Here is a 14,125-nt window from a genome sequence, read left to right as displayed (position 1 = left end):
CGACTGAGCAACATCACTTTCACTTTTCACTTTCATGCATTGGAGAGGAAATGGCAACCCACTCCAGTGTTCTTGCCTGGAGAATCCCAGGGACGGGGGAGCCTGGTGGGCTGCCGTCTATGGAGTCACACAGAGTCGAACACGACTGAAGCGACTTAGCAACAGCAACAGCAATTAGCTACTTACTATGTGTCAATCCTTTGGAAAATAAGACACAGACCCTGCCTGCCCATGAAGGCTTACACTCTACTAGAATAAGGCATAGATATGTTAAAAAATTCATTTACTGCACAATTACAGTTGCTGCAATAGAAGTATATAAAGAACACAAAGAATGGTTTGCATATGTTAGTAAAAGCTTTACAAAAGATAGAGGGGTATGATAGGTGGAGAAGAGCATTCTAGGCAAGGGTAGAAGGTAGAATGGGCTTCCCTGGTAGCTTAGCTGGTAAAGGTCTGCCTGCAATTCAGGAGACTCTGGTTCGATTCCTGGGTCAGGAAGATCCTCCAGTGAAGGGAAAGGCTACCCATTCCAGTATTCTTGGGCTTCCCTGGTGGCTCAGATGGTAAAGAATTCACCTGCAGTGAGGGAGACCTGGGTTTGATCCATAGGTTCGATCCATAGGGAAGATCCCTTGGAGGAGGGTATGGCAACCCAGACCAGTATTCTTATCTGGAGAATCCCCATGGACAGAGGACGCTGGAGGGCTACAGTCCATGGGGTCACAAAAAGTTGGACATAATTGAGTGACTAAGCACAGTAGAGCACAGAAGGTAGAATGAGCAAAGATTTGGAGATGTGAAATAGCATGGCATGTTTAGGGAATAGCTAGCAGTATGACAGGGATGAAATATAAGATGAAGGTTGTATATGTGTGCAGATGTGCCTATTTAGGTGTATGTATCTGTGTATGTTTGCACTATTGAGTTTAAACATAAGAAAATAGGTTGGCAAAAAATGCAGAAACTAGATCACAGTGGTCTAGTATACTGTTTTAGAGAATTAAAGTTTATCCTTTAGGGAATGGAAAACTACTAGAATGTGCAGGGGAAGAAAAAAATACTAACAGGTAATGGAAAGTGGAGGGAATCTCAGGTGGCTCGGTGGTAAAGAATCCATCTGCCAAGCAGGAGATGTGGGTTCAATCCCTGGGTTGGAAGATCCCCTGGATGTGGACCCACTCCAGTGCTCTTGCCTGGAGAATTCCATGGACAGAGGAGCCTGGTGGGCTACAGTATATGGGGTTACAAAGAGTTGAACACAGCCTAGCAACTAAAATAGCAACAGCAAGGGAAAGTGGAAGTGGAGAAACAAAGATAGAGATTGCTTATCCCTGAGAGGCTTAACTTTCTTGGTGAAATAAGAAACAATGTTGTCTGTTGAGAAAAAGAGGACTAAACTTGGGTTCAGGTCTTTTGAAAATTGGTGAAGGTTTGAATGGTGACTCTGGGGATTGGGAGGGAAATATGACCAAGAAGAAATTGAAGGCCCAGTTGAGGTTGGAGAGTATGAATTTTTAGTGGACCCAGCTGCAAAATTGTGCCATTTGTTTTAGGAGTGTTGAAAAACCTGTGTGTAAGAGAAAAAAAAATGCAAATGCTTAAATTGATATAAGGTTGGGATCATAGAGCAAGTGCTGTGGAAGGACAATGGGATAAGAAAGTTGAAAATGCTACAAAAAGAGTAGTAAAAAGTGAAACAATGAAGAAGTTTAACAGATTAGGAAAAAAGGGAGGAACCAAGGGGTGCAAAGATTTAACTGAGATTTAAGGACTGGTATAGGGCTTCCTTGGTGGCTCAGTGGTAAAGAATCTGCCTGCCAATGCAGGAGATGTGGGTTTGAGATGCAGGTTTGACCTCTGGGTGGGGAAGATCCCTTACAGTAGGAAATAGCAACCCACTCCAGTATTCTTGCCTGGAAAATTCCATGGACAGAGGAACATGGTGGGCTACAGTCCATGGGATCACAAAGAATCAGACTTAGTGACTAAACAACAACAAGGAGAACTGGTATAGGAACAATGAGATATCCAGTTTCAATGGACTGATGACTTGCTCAACAGCACATAGCTAGGGACAGGGCTGGGACTAGAACCCAGGTATTGCAACCACCAGCCTAGTTCTGCTACCTCAGTGCTGCCCCAATAGCCACTCTTTCTTTCTTTTTTTTTATTATTATTTTTTTTCCTCTGGAAATTCTTTTTTTTTATTATTTTATTTTATTTTTGTCTCACTTCATCAGTGACAGAGTTTTCAGATAGCCAATTGTGGCAATCGGTGTAGCCAAGATCTGTGAAACACAAATTTTGGTGCTTTGTTCTGTGCTTCTCTCTTTCCCTTGGAGAATCTACCAATTTACATGGCTCAAAAAGATCACTTATGTATTAATAGATGATTCAAATTTCTGTCTCAGCCACAAACCTGAACTTTAGTCTCTCATTTTCGTCTACCTATTATGTTATTCTTCTTGGACTTCATATGTTTACCTCAGTTTTGACATGTTTAAAGACAAATATCATCTTCCTTCCCAAGTCAAATTCTCCAACTAACTTTTCTGTTTTTGTCCCATTGACCTAATAGTCTTTCAGTCACTCAAGCACAGAATCTGGTAGTCATATTTGACCCCAACCAACCCTGACTTCTCCCCTCATATGTAAACTCTGAGTTTTGTTAATTCTTATTCTGCAGTATCCCCTGACCCTCTTTCTTCCACCAATGTAGTTCAGAATCCTGATAGCATCATGTCTGGGCTACTTGAAGATACCTGAACTATGCGTCTTTTACCCTTTACATAGTCAAAGAGGTGAACTTGGCAAATTTCTACTTATAGTTCAAGAGTAAAATAAGCGGTCATTCTCTACAAATACTCCTTTTCTCATGGCTTTATTATTCCATTTATTACAGTGATTTAATTACTCTTTTTGCTTACATGTCTGTCATACCCACCTAGACAGTAAGCCCATTAATGGCCATGAGTCTGTTTTATCCATTTTTTCTCTCTTCCTCTCCTAGTTGAGCAACTTTCGAAGAGTAAGTGTGTGGTACAGGAGATTTTGAGTAATTTGACTCTCCAGGGTGAGTGTCCTGGGGGGAGCATGTTTTTAGTGTGGAAACATAGGTGCTATTGTGCAGGAATCTAGATAATGGTGTAAAGTGGAAGTGAAATGTATACTCTTTTAGAATGATAGAGTCTTTTAAAAAGAAATTTGAAAAATCAGAGTGTAGGGTATCACGACTCACCCACCCTCCCTCTCCCCAACCCACATCCATGTCCACGTGTATGAATTAGTAGAGAAGAAAGGAAAAGTGGTAGCACAGTTGTATCCACACATTTGGGAAGAAATAGAAGGCAGAGCTTAAAAAAAAAAAAAAAACAAAACAAAAACACAGCTAAAGTGGTGTGATGGGGCTGTAGGAGAGTTCAAAGTGGCTGAGGACAGAGATTGTTGAGAATCCAAAGATCCAAAGCTGTGTCTGACCATAAGTTCTGGGTAACACATAATTCAGTCAACAAGAGAGACTGAAAGATTAAATCAGCATTTGGACGTAGTTTTATGATTCTATTTAGTCGACTGCCTCCCCAAGACTTTCTTTACCTTTCTAGCAAAAGCATGCACCAGATTGTCTGAATATGTTGGAGGACTGCCAGCAGGGGTGGGGTGATGAGGCGAAAGCAGAAGGGGAAGTGGGGAGACTCAGGGCTCGGCTTCTAAGACAGATACTTCCTCGACTTCTGCTGAGTAGTGAAAACATGCAGGAAACTTAGTTTGCATGAAGGTACAGCTCAATGGTCCATGCTTTTATTTGGCCAGCTCCCCAATACCGTCTTTCCTATTCTCCATGTATCCTATTATTGACAAATGAAAAACTTTAGTTGTGCTATTCATCATTTTAAAGCTGAGCTCAGGAAGGTGAAGGACAATGCTTCCCCTTCAACTTTATTGAGGTATATTTGACAAATAAAATTACATATTTAAAGTGTACAATGTGATGATCTGATATATGTTTACATTGTGAAGGGATTCCCCCCAACAAGTTAATTATCAGGACAATGTTTTATTCACCTTTTGATATAGAAGGTGTTTGTTGAATAAATACATGAATGAATAATAGGATCAATAAATAAGAGTGTTTTGTAAACTGTAAAACACTATATGAATGTAAATTTTGATGATTTTCTTTCCTACTCACATCAGACTTAGCTCAGGTTTCACTTCCTGACACCTACTTTGACTGTTGCATCCTACACTCAAAGTTTCTCCTTTTTGAACTTGTATTATGTTTATTGTCTGTACCAATAGCATGACAACCAGTATTCTATTGCTTTGTATTGTATCTTTTAGTGTGTAGGAAACTTGTCTCCCTAGGTAGATTGTGAACCCCCCTAGAGCAGGAGAAAGTCCAGCCTTTTTTTCCCCTAAGCTCTGTGAACCCAAAGCCTAACCTGCTACAACATTTTGCACATAGAAAAATGTTTATTAAATGATTGGTTATTGATTAACTGGAGCAAAGCTACACATCCCCCACGGAGTTTTAATCTATAAATGACCAGGATTGTACTAATGATCCCAGTGGCTTTCCTCCATGAGAGTAAAAGATCTTGAGGAGGAAAGTAGAAAGACCCCCTCCCCCATCATTACTGTCACTTTATTATTACAATAAGTAGTATTTTCCTTGGCATTTCCAGGGATATGCTTAGTAGCATTCTCACTAGTATTAAAAATTACAGGAGGAATTGATACTACATTGCTGACAGTTCTATGACCTCTCTTCTCCAGTAAATTCATTCTTAAGAAGAGATCATCACGTTCATCAAATCAGGTCACTCTATTGTCAAACAGTTGGGTTCCAAATACAGGACACTGTCAAGTCCAAATGGAAGTCAGACTATGACATTCAAAGTTAATGTCACTATGTGTCCTCTGCATAGTGAAGTCACTCAGTTGTGTCCAACTCTTTGCAACCCCATGGACTGTAGCCTACCAGGCTCCTCTGTCCATGGAATTTTCCAGGCAAGAGTACTGGAGTGGGTCATCATTTCCTTCTCCAGGGGATCTTCCCAACCCAGGGATCGAACCCAGGTCTCCTGCATTGCAGGCAGACGCTTTACCAACTGAGCCACCAGGGAGGCATAGTACCATGATACAAATATTTTATCTTGTATGACCAGAATGAAGCAATGCATAAGAGCAGACCTCAGGGGAAATATGAGTCACAAAATGGCAATAGAAATCTTGAGGAGTGCATGAGTGTGTGTGAGAGAGGACAGTGGGAGGATATTTCTACTCTTAGTCTAGATGGTCAAAATATGTTACAGACAGCTTACATACTTTTGAACTTTTTGTAAAGCACTAACTAGAGGGCTGACCTTTCAGGGATACCTGTATGAGTCCCTATCTAATTACTAGCAATCTGAAATCCTCCTAAGTTCTGAGGTCATTCCTCAGACCTGGCTCCAAGGCCTGCCTCTAACTTCTTGGTATTTTAGATGCCTGGATTTTGGAAGCAAGATAATTGTTCTTTAAGAGATTGCTTTTTATGGAAGGACTTTGTCACAAACAAGAATTCAATTTCATAAACCAAATGTTTACCCGAACTGGGTAAACCGATTCAGAATGAAAAGAAGCTTTTAATATTTTGTAAGGCCTGAACTTCTTAGAAACTTTGGAATAAGTAAACAAGATGTGTCAGAGGTGTTTGAGTATTGTTACTGCTAACTTAATTCCACTTATCATGTAGAACCCATGACAACACAGACAGCCCTATGTAAAAATAAAGGCTATTAATCTGAAATAGATATGTCAGTCATCTCAAAATGTCATTCCAAACTGGATTTTCCGTTCCTTTTTAGAGTAAAGAGATTGATGAAAAGTAAATCAAAGCCTGATGTGCCAGAGAACTCTAAGTCTAGATCTCAGTCCCCTTTCCTCTTTCATTAGTGACACTTAAGTAGGAGCTCAAATGTCTGTGATATGATTCCACAAACACTCTAAATAAGATAATGGCATTTTATTCTTCAAAAAGAAAACCAACTCTGTATTTAAGTGCTAAAGGGTTTATGTTTACTCTTCTATTTTGCCTTGTTTCCCCTATTTCTGCCAAGGCCCCTCCTTAACCTATATTTTCCAAACATGTAAAGATTTTTCTTTCTCTTTTCTCTCAAATGTGTGCATGTGTGTGCTAAGTCGCTTCAGTCATGTCTGACTCTGTGCGACACCATGGACTGCAGCCTGCTGAACTCCTCTGTCTATGGGATACTCCAGGCAAGAATATTGGGATGGGTAGCTGTTCCCCCCTCCAGGGGATTTTCCCTATCCAGGGATCAAATCTGCATCTCTTACATCTAACCTGCATTGACAGGTGGGTTCTTTACCACCTAGGAAGCTCCTGTCTCATATGTCTACCCCCTAAATAAAGAAGAAAAGCTTGGAAGGCACAAAGAAAAGAGGGATCATGATGGGATGAAGTGGGATGGGCTGGAAAGAAGAAGTAGGATACAAGAGTTTTGTGGTTTACAACTTATGTTTAAACGGTGGTCTTCCCTACCAACCCATGAAGAATTCTCAGTCAAAGGCAAAAGTAATTGTCAGTTGACAGTGTTTTAGCACCAGTATTGTAACATGAATTAATTGACCTAAGATGTCTGGATTTATCTAATCAGGTTAATTGGCTTCCTTTGTTGCTTTTTCTATAAGAATGAAGACGTGCCACTACCAGCTATGAGTCTACCATACTTATTGACAGTTGTATTTCTTCAATACAAATAAACAAATTGACAATCTGATTCAAGAATCTCTTTTATAGGATTGATTAATAGGAACCTAACTTCCAGGAATTTTCTCACACCTGATTGAACAGGGGAAGCTGTTTCTTACTGGCTCTCAAATCATACCATGCTTGGTAACCATGTAGCCTGAAACATAAATATCATTGGTATGAGGGATAAAAATGACTTTAGGTCTTTGTATTTTAGGGAGAGATACATGCACTATACCTACTTATATTTTCTGGAACATCATTTGTATTATAACTAAATCTGTGTTTGGACAAATGGCTTGATAACAGAGTAGTAGAATATTGTGTTACATTCAGAAATCAGTGTAAAAAATTATTTTGATTCTCAGCATTTGATCCTAGGAATCAATGGACTTAATGGAAGTAATATGTAGAGAAAAGGTAAATAGCATTTTCACAGAAATACTTCTTAAATATTACTCTTAAATATTTTAATCCTTTCAACAGAAAATTAATAAGGAAACATTGGCCTTAAATGACACTTCAGATGACTTGGACTTAACTGATATTTATAGAGCATTCCATCCAAAAGCAGCAGACTACACACTCCTTTCAAGTGCCCACAAAACATTATCTAGGATTGCCTACATGCTGGGCCACAAAACTAGCCTTGATAAATTTAATAAAATTGAAATCATATCAAGCATCTTCTCTGATCACAACACTATGAGTTTAGAAATGAACTACAAGAAAAAGAAACCCATAAAAACACAAACATGTGGTGGCTAAACACTAAACTACTAAACAACCAATGGATCACTGAAGAAATCAAAGAGGAAGTTAAACAAAACAAAACAAAACAAAAAAAAAAACAAACAAACAAAACCTACTGACAAATGAACATGAAAGCACAAGTCCAAAACATATGGGGTGCAGCAAAAGCAGTTCTAAGAGGGAAGTTTATAACACTACAATCTTTCCTCAAGTAACAAAAAAAGAAAAACTCAAATAAACAACCTAACCTTATACCTAAAAGAACTAGAGAAAAAAGAACAAAACCCAAAGTTAACAGGAGAGAAGTCATAAATATCCAGCAGAAACAAATGAAATAGAGGCAAAGCAAAAAACTGCAAAGATCAATGAAAATAAAGGCTGGTTCTTTGAAAAGATAAACAAAATACGTAAACCTTTAGCCAGACTCATCAAGAGAAAAAGGGAGAGGACCCAAATCAATAAAATCAGAAATGAAAAAGAAGTTGCAACTGACACTACAGAAATACCAAGATCACAGTACCAATACTATGAGCAAATGTAGACCAAAAAAAAAGGACAACCTGGAAGAAGTGGACAAATGCTTAGAAAGGTACAAGACTGAACCAAGAAGAAATAGAAAATATTAACAGATAAATCATAAGCACTGAAATTGAAAGTGTGATTGAAAACCTCCCAACAAATGAAAGTCCAGGACCTGACAGTGTCACAGGAAATTTTATGATACATTTAGAGAAGAGTTAACATCTATTCTGTTGAATCTGTTCCAAAAATTGCAGAGGAAAAAAAACTTCTTAACTCATTTTATGAGGCCACCATCACCCTGATACCAAAACCAGACAAAGATATGACAAATGAAGAAAATTACAGTCCAATATCACTGATGAACATAGAGAGGCAAAAATCCTCAACAAAATACTTAGCAATCCATATACAACAATACATTAAAAAGATCATACACAATGATCAAGTGGGATTCATCCTAGGGATGGAAGGATTTTTCAGTATCCAAACATCAATCAATGTGATACACCACATCAACAAACTGAAGAATAAAAATCATATGATGATTTTTATGCAGATTTTTATGCAGATGCAGAAAAATCTTTTGACAAAATTCAGCACCTATTTATGATTAAAAAAAAAAAAAAACTCTCCAGAAAGTGGGCAAAGAGCGAAAACACCTCAAAATAATAAAGGCCATATAAGATAAACTTGCAGCTAGCATCATACTCAATGGTGAAAATCTGAAAACATTCCCTCTAAGATCAGGAACAAGACAAGGATGTCCACTCTTGCCACTTTTGTTTAACATAGTTTTGAAAGTCATAGGTTATAGCAATCAGAGAAGAAAAAAAAGTAAAGGGAATCCATATTGGAAAAGAAGAAATAAAACCGTCACTGTTTGCAGATGACATGATACTTTAGGTGAAAGATCCTAAAGATGCTACCAGAAAATTACTAGAACTCATCAATGAACTTGGTTAAGCTGCAGGTTACAAAATTAATACACAGAAATCTATTGCATCTCTATGCACTAACAATGAAAGATCAGAAAGAGAAATTCAAGAAACAATTCCATTTACCATCACATCAAAACCAATAAGATATCTAGGAATAAACATAACTAAAGATACAAAAGACCTGTACTCTTAAAACTATAAGATGCTAATGAAAGAAATTGAAGAAGACATAAACCAGTGGGAAGATATACCATGTTTGTGGATTAGAAGAATCAATACTATCAAAATGACTACACTACCCAAGGCAATCTACAGATTCAATGCAATCCCTATCAAAATACCAATGGAATTTATCACAGAACTAGAACAAAAAATCTAAAATTGCATGGAGACACAAAAGATCACGAATAGTCGAAGCAATTTTGAGAAAGAAAAACAGAGCTGGAGAAATCAGGCTCCTTGACTTCAGACTACACTATATACGTTGGTGAAAAAGTAATTGCAGTTTTTGTATTGTTGAAGTTTGCTGTTTGATATTGGAATACATTCTTAAATAAATGTGGCTACGTTATACATCATTTTTAATGTGCACTTCTCAATTTACGTTTTTTTTTTTTTTTTTTGCTAATGACATTACCTTCTGCTTATTTTATCTTTATTTTAGACTATGGAAATGAAGTTAGAAAAAAATCAAATTTGAGTGATTCTCTTATTCCAGTTCAAAATGGGTTGTAAGCAGTGGAAACAACTTGGAACATCAACAATGCATTTGGCCCAGGAACTGCTAATGAACATATAGTTCAGTGGTTGTTAAAGAAGCTTTGGAAAGGAGATGAGATCCTTGAAGATGAGGAGCTTAGTGGCCGGCCATTAGAAGTTGAAAATGACCAACTTAAAGCAGTCACTGAAGCTGATCCTCTTACAACTATACCCTATGTTGCTGAAGAACTCAACATTGACCATTCTATGGTTACTCAGCATTTGAAGCAAATTGGAAAGGTGAAAAAGCTCAGTAAGTGGATGCCTCATGAACTGACTGAAAATAAAAAAATCTTCGTTATTAAGTTTCATCTTCTCTTATGCAACAAGGAGCCATTTCTTGATCAGATTGTGACATGTGATGAAAAGTGGATTTTATACAACTGGTGACAACCAGCTCAGTGGTTGGATCGAGAAGAAGCTCCAAAGCACTTCCCAAAGCCAAATGAAAAGTAGTGAAAGTGTTAGTTTTTAGGCTCCTCTGTCCATGGAATTCCCCAGCGAAGAATACTGGAGTAGGTAGCCATTTCCTTCTCCAGGGGTCTTCCCAACCCAGGGATAGAATCCAGGTATCCTGCATTGCAGGCAGATTCTGTATCATCTGAGCTACCAGGGAAGCCCCTTCCAAAGTCAAACTTGCACCAAAAAAGGTCATGGTCACTGTTTGGTGGTATGCTGCCAGTCTGACCCACTACAGCTTTCTGAATCCCAGAAAAACCATTACACCTGAGAAGTATGCTCAGCAAATTGATGAGATACAGCAAAAACTGCAGTGTCTTCAGTTGGCATTGGTTAACAGAAAGGGCCCAATTCTCCTCCATGACAATGCTCAACCACACTTTGCACAACCAACACTTCAAAAGTTGAATGAATTGGGCTACAAAGTTTTGCCTCATCGACCATATTCATCTGACCTCTTGCCAAACCACTACCACTTCTTCAACCATTTTGACAACTTTTTTCATGGAGTACACCTTCAGAACTAGCAGGAGACAGAAAATGCTTTCCAAGAGTTTGTCAAATCCTGAAGCACAGATTTTTATACTACAGGGATAAACAAACACTTCTTGTTGTCAAAAATGGGTTGATTGTAATTGATTAATAAAGATGTGTTTGAGCCTAGTTATAATGATTTAAAATTCCCTATCCAAAATCACAATTACTTCTGCATCAGAACAGTATGGTACTGATGCAAAAATAGAAATATAGATCAATGAATCAGGACAGAAAACCCATGAATAAGCCCACACACTTATGGCCAATTAATCTATGACAGAGAAGGCAAGACTATAAAATGTTGGAAAGATAGTCTCTTTAACAAATGCTGCTGGGAAAACCGGACTGCTATATATATAGTGGTCCATGCAGAGCTATCTGTGTTACTGGGGAGATTATGATAGATACGCTCCATGGCATCAAATCCACAAGGTTTAATACATATCTTAAGGATCAGTGCTGTTCCTTTAATCTCTTATTATTAATAAGTAGTACTGAAAAAGAAAATTTATAATTTTCAGCACTATGGGAGAATTTTGCTTTTATCCTAGACAAATAGTTCCTAAAAAATCAAAAGCTTGACTAAGGATAGGAGAGAAAAGATAGTAGAAAATGAAACTGATGATTCTGGGCTAGGAAGAAACATAAATGCTGAATTCGCACTGGACTCAACCTGCAAACTTTCTTTAACCTATCATTCTATTAAATACCTCTGCATGGACTGCTATTCTGATCTATTTCATTATTTTTATGTTCTTATTAAAATAGCTCAAATCTCTTATAATTCAGTTAAACAATCTTCAATTAAGCTCAATATAACATGTACCACAAAGTAAAGTTAGATGTAGTCCCTGCCTTTTGGGGAATTACCATGTTGGTGGGGAGATATATGGAATTTAGAAAGACGGCACCAACAATCCTACATGCAGGGCAGCGAAGGAGACACAGATGTAAAGAAGAGACTTTTGGACTCAGTGGCAGAAGGTGAGGGTGGGATGGTTTGAGAGAAGAGCACTGAAACATGTACATTGCCACATGTAAAATAGATGACCAGTGCAAATTCAGTGCATGAAGCAGGGCACTCAAAGCCGGTGCTCTGGGACAACCCAGAGGGCTGAATGAGGGAGGAGGTGGGAGGGGGGTTCAGGATGTGGGGGTCACATGTATACCTATGGCTGATTCATGTTGATGTATGGCAAATTCACCTAAATGCTGACTTCGCACTGGACTCAACCTGCAAACTTTCTTTAACCTACCATTCTATTGCTTCCCTCGTGGCTCAGCTGGTAAAGAATCTGCCTGGGTTTCTTTACCAATGTGGGAGACCTGGGTTTGATCCCTGGGTTGGAAAGATCCCCTGGAGAAGGGAAAGGCTATCCATTCTAGTATTCTGGCCTAGAGAACTCCATGGACTCTATAGTCCATGGGGTCGCAAAGAGTTGGATACAACTCACTTCTCTTCACTTCACCATTCTATTTGGGTTCATGGGCTGATTTATTTCATTTGCAGGAAGGGATTCGCTAGTATAATCATTTAAATATCATGGGGACCTGGGGAACAGTTTTTATTAAAGGGATAGATATAAATATAGTACCTCAGGTTGTTTACTTACAGTGTAAACACAGACTGCTTTTAGTTCTGATTGAACAATTAATAATAAAACAGCAACAGAAAGTTTTCTGAATAATTTAAATAGATACCATAAACTTGATCTTGTTGTAGTAGAGATTATAAATTTAAAATTATCTGGAAACAAATTTCACCAACATATTTGAAATGCAATGTAATCTCAACTCTAAGTTTAGTTACATTTTTTTTTAATAATAGCCTTAAAAATCCTTTTTCTAGATTTCAAAATAATCAGAGGATTGGAAGGCAGAACCACTGAATTCAGGTTATTTTTTTGTTTTTGTTTTTTAGCTATAGATGGAATCCACCAACCCATTTGTTTACTTTTGAAAACAACTCTTTGCTTCTAAGTAGAAGGATGCTCCTGGCCAAAGATTTTGATTAAAATATATGAAGCGGTAGGCCTGTTTAAACCTGGTATAAGTCAGATATGTCCAAGCTACTAAATCATCTAATTTCCTTATATTCATTTATAATTGTGAGAGCTTTCTATTTTCAGTTTCTAGTCAGAACTTGTCAATTCTAGTTGTGTGGCAAGTTTCCAGAAAATTTCTTAACCCCTTTGAATTTATTTTTTTTGCAAAACAGAAATAAGAACACTTACCTGTTTAAACTGCAGAATATTGATAGATTCAAGTAGGATAATGAATATGAAACTACCTTGTGAAGATACCAAATCAGTCTTCACTAGTGGGTTTACCTTCAGCCATCACTGTATATTTTATTTGTATGTTAAAGGAAACTGCTATTACAGTTTAGAGAAACTCCACTGAGCCCTTAATAAAGAATTTAAAAATATCCCTTACTTTTTTCACTTGATTGCAAAGGTGCTGGAGGCTTGGGGAGTGTCCCCTCGGCATTTTGCCATGTTGAACCCCTAACAGAAGCACTGAGCAATACTTGTTGACTGACCGATTAGATTATTTAATCTCTGTCTAATAAATAAAGCAGAAAGAATCATACCAGCAGCCCGATTTAAAGCAGACAAGGCAAATTATTTATCCTCAAACTCCTGGGAATTTGCTAAAATCTACCATCAGCAGAATGCCTGGTTCTAGCACTGAAAAAAACATTGAATCTGCTTACCTGTTAACTTCAAGGTTGACAATTTAGGGTCTTTTGCATTCACTCTCAGAAGTAAGCTCCAGGTCTTCAGTAAATCCAATCAGTCCCTTGGAAAGCTAATCATTGCTGGTCAGCTGTACAGTAAATTTGAATACCCCGGAGGTCCTGAAAGTAAACACCATTCACACTATGCCTGCTCTTTTAGGCAAACTTCTTTGAAAAGATGAGTTGTTGCTATTTTCAAGAGGAGAGGAGGGCAGGGGAAATATGCTAGCCAATGTATACAAATTCTTCTTCCTCTTTCAGATCAGTCCTCAAGCTGTTTAAAGCACGCCTCAATTTGGCTACCCTGGTTCAAAGTGGGGGAAGGGGAAGGCAGAAGGAGAGAAGAACAGAAACTGGACTTACAGGTTGTTGTGTGTATAAATGAACTTTTATCCCTAGCTCCAGTAACGGAATCCTCAGGAAATCACACAACTGTTTTGAGATTGGAAGCAGGAAGGAGTATACTCTGTCCAGTTTAGTTCTCTCTGATTTTTATGATTTGGGGGAGTGGTTAGACTATTTGTAGGTGGAGAAATATATACCAGTATATGCTAATATAACTGTCAACATGTGAAACCTGATCTTAGGCAAGATAAATTTTACATCTCTCTCTCACTGACAATTATGGCTCTATCTGCATTCTAAGACTCCTCCTTTCTG

General features: G+C 38.0%; 1 protein-coding gene and 1 non-coding gene across 7 annotated transcripts in view; both read right to left on the bottom strand.

The window, feature by feature from the left end:
- The window catches only part of CYSLTR1 (cysteinyl leukotriene receptor 1), a 57,984-nt gene extending 44,066 nt beyond the window's left edge, over positions 1 to 13,918 (bottom strand). For 3 of the 6 annotated variants that reach the window (XM_070785226.1, XM_070785225.1, XM_070785223.1), the window contains exon 1: positions 13,442 to 13,785. The gene's annotated coding sequence lies outside the window, so the exon portion shown is untranslated. Of the gene's footprint in view, positions 1 to 13,441; positions 13,788 to 13,828 lie in introns of those variants that run through there. The other 3 variants (XM_070785229.1, XM_070785227.1, XM_070785224.1) reach the window with 2 other exon arrangements.
- On the bottom strand, positions 5,058 to 5,129 carry TRNAC-GCA (transfer RNA cysteine (anticodon GCA)). The gene has a single exon. It is a non-coding gene; the product is annotated as a tRNA-Cys (tRNA).
- Positions 13,919 to 14,125: the final 207 nt, after the last annotated feature.

This window comes from Bos indicus, chromosome X (genome assembly GCF_029378745.1).
Source record: "Bos indicus isolate NIAB-ARS_2022 breed Sahiwal x Tharparkar chromosome X, NIAB-ARS_B.indTharparkar_mat_pri_1.0, whole genome shotgun sequence".
Classification (NCBI taxonomy): domain Eukaryota; kingdom Metazoa; phylum Chordata; class Mammalia; order Artiodactyla; family Bovidae; genus Bos; species Bos indicus.
This window is presented reverse-complemented; position numbering and strand designations above follow the sequence as displayed.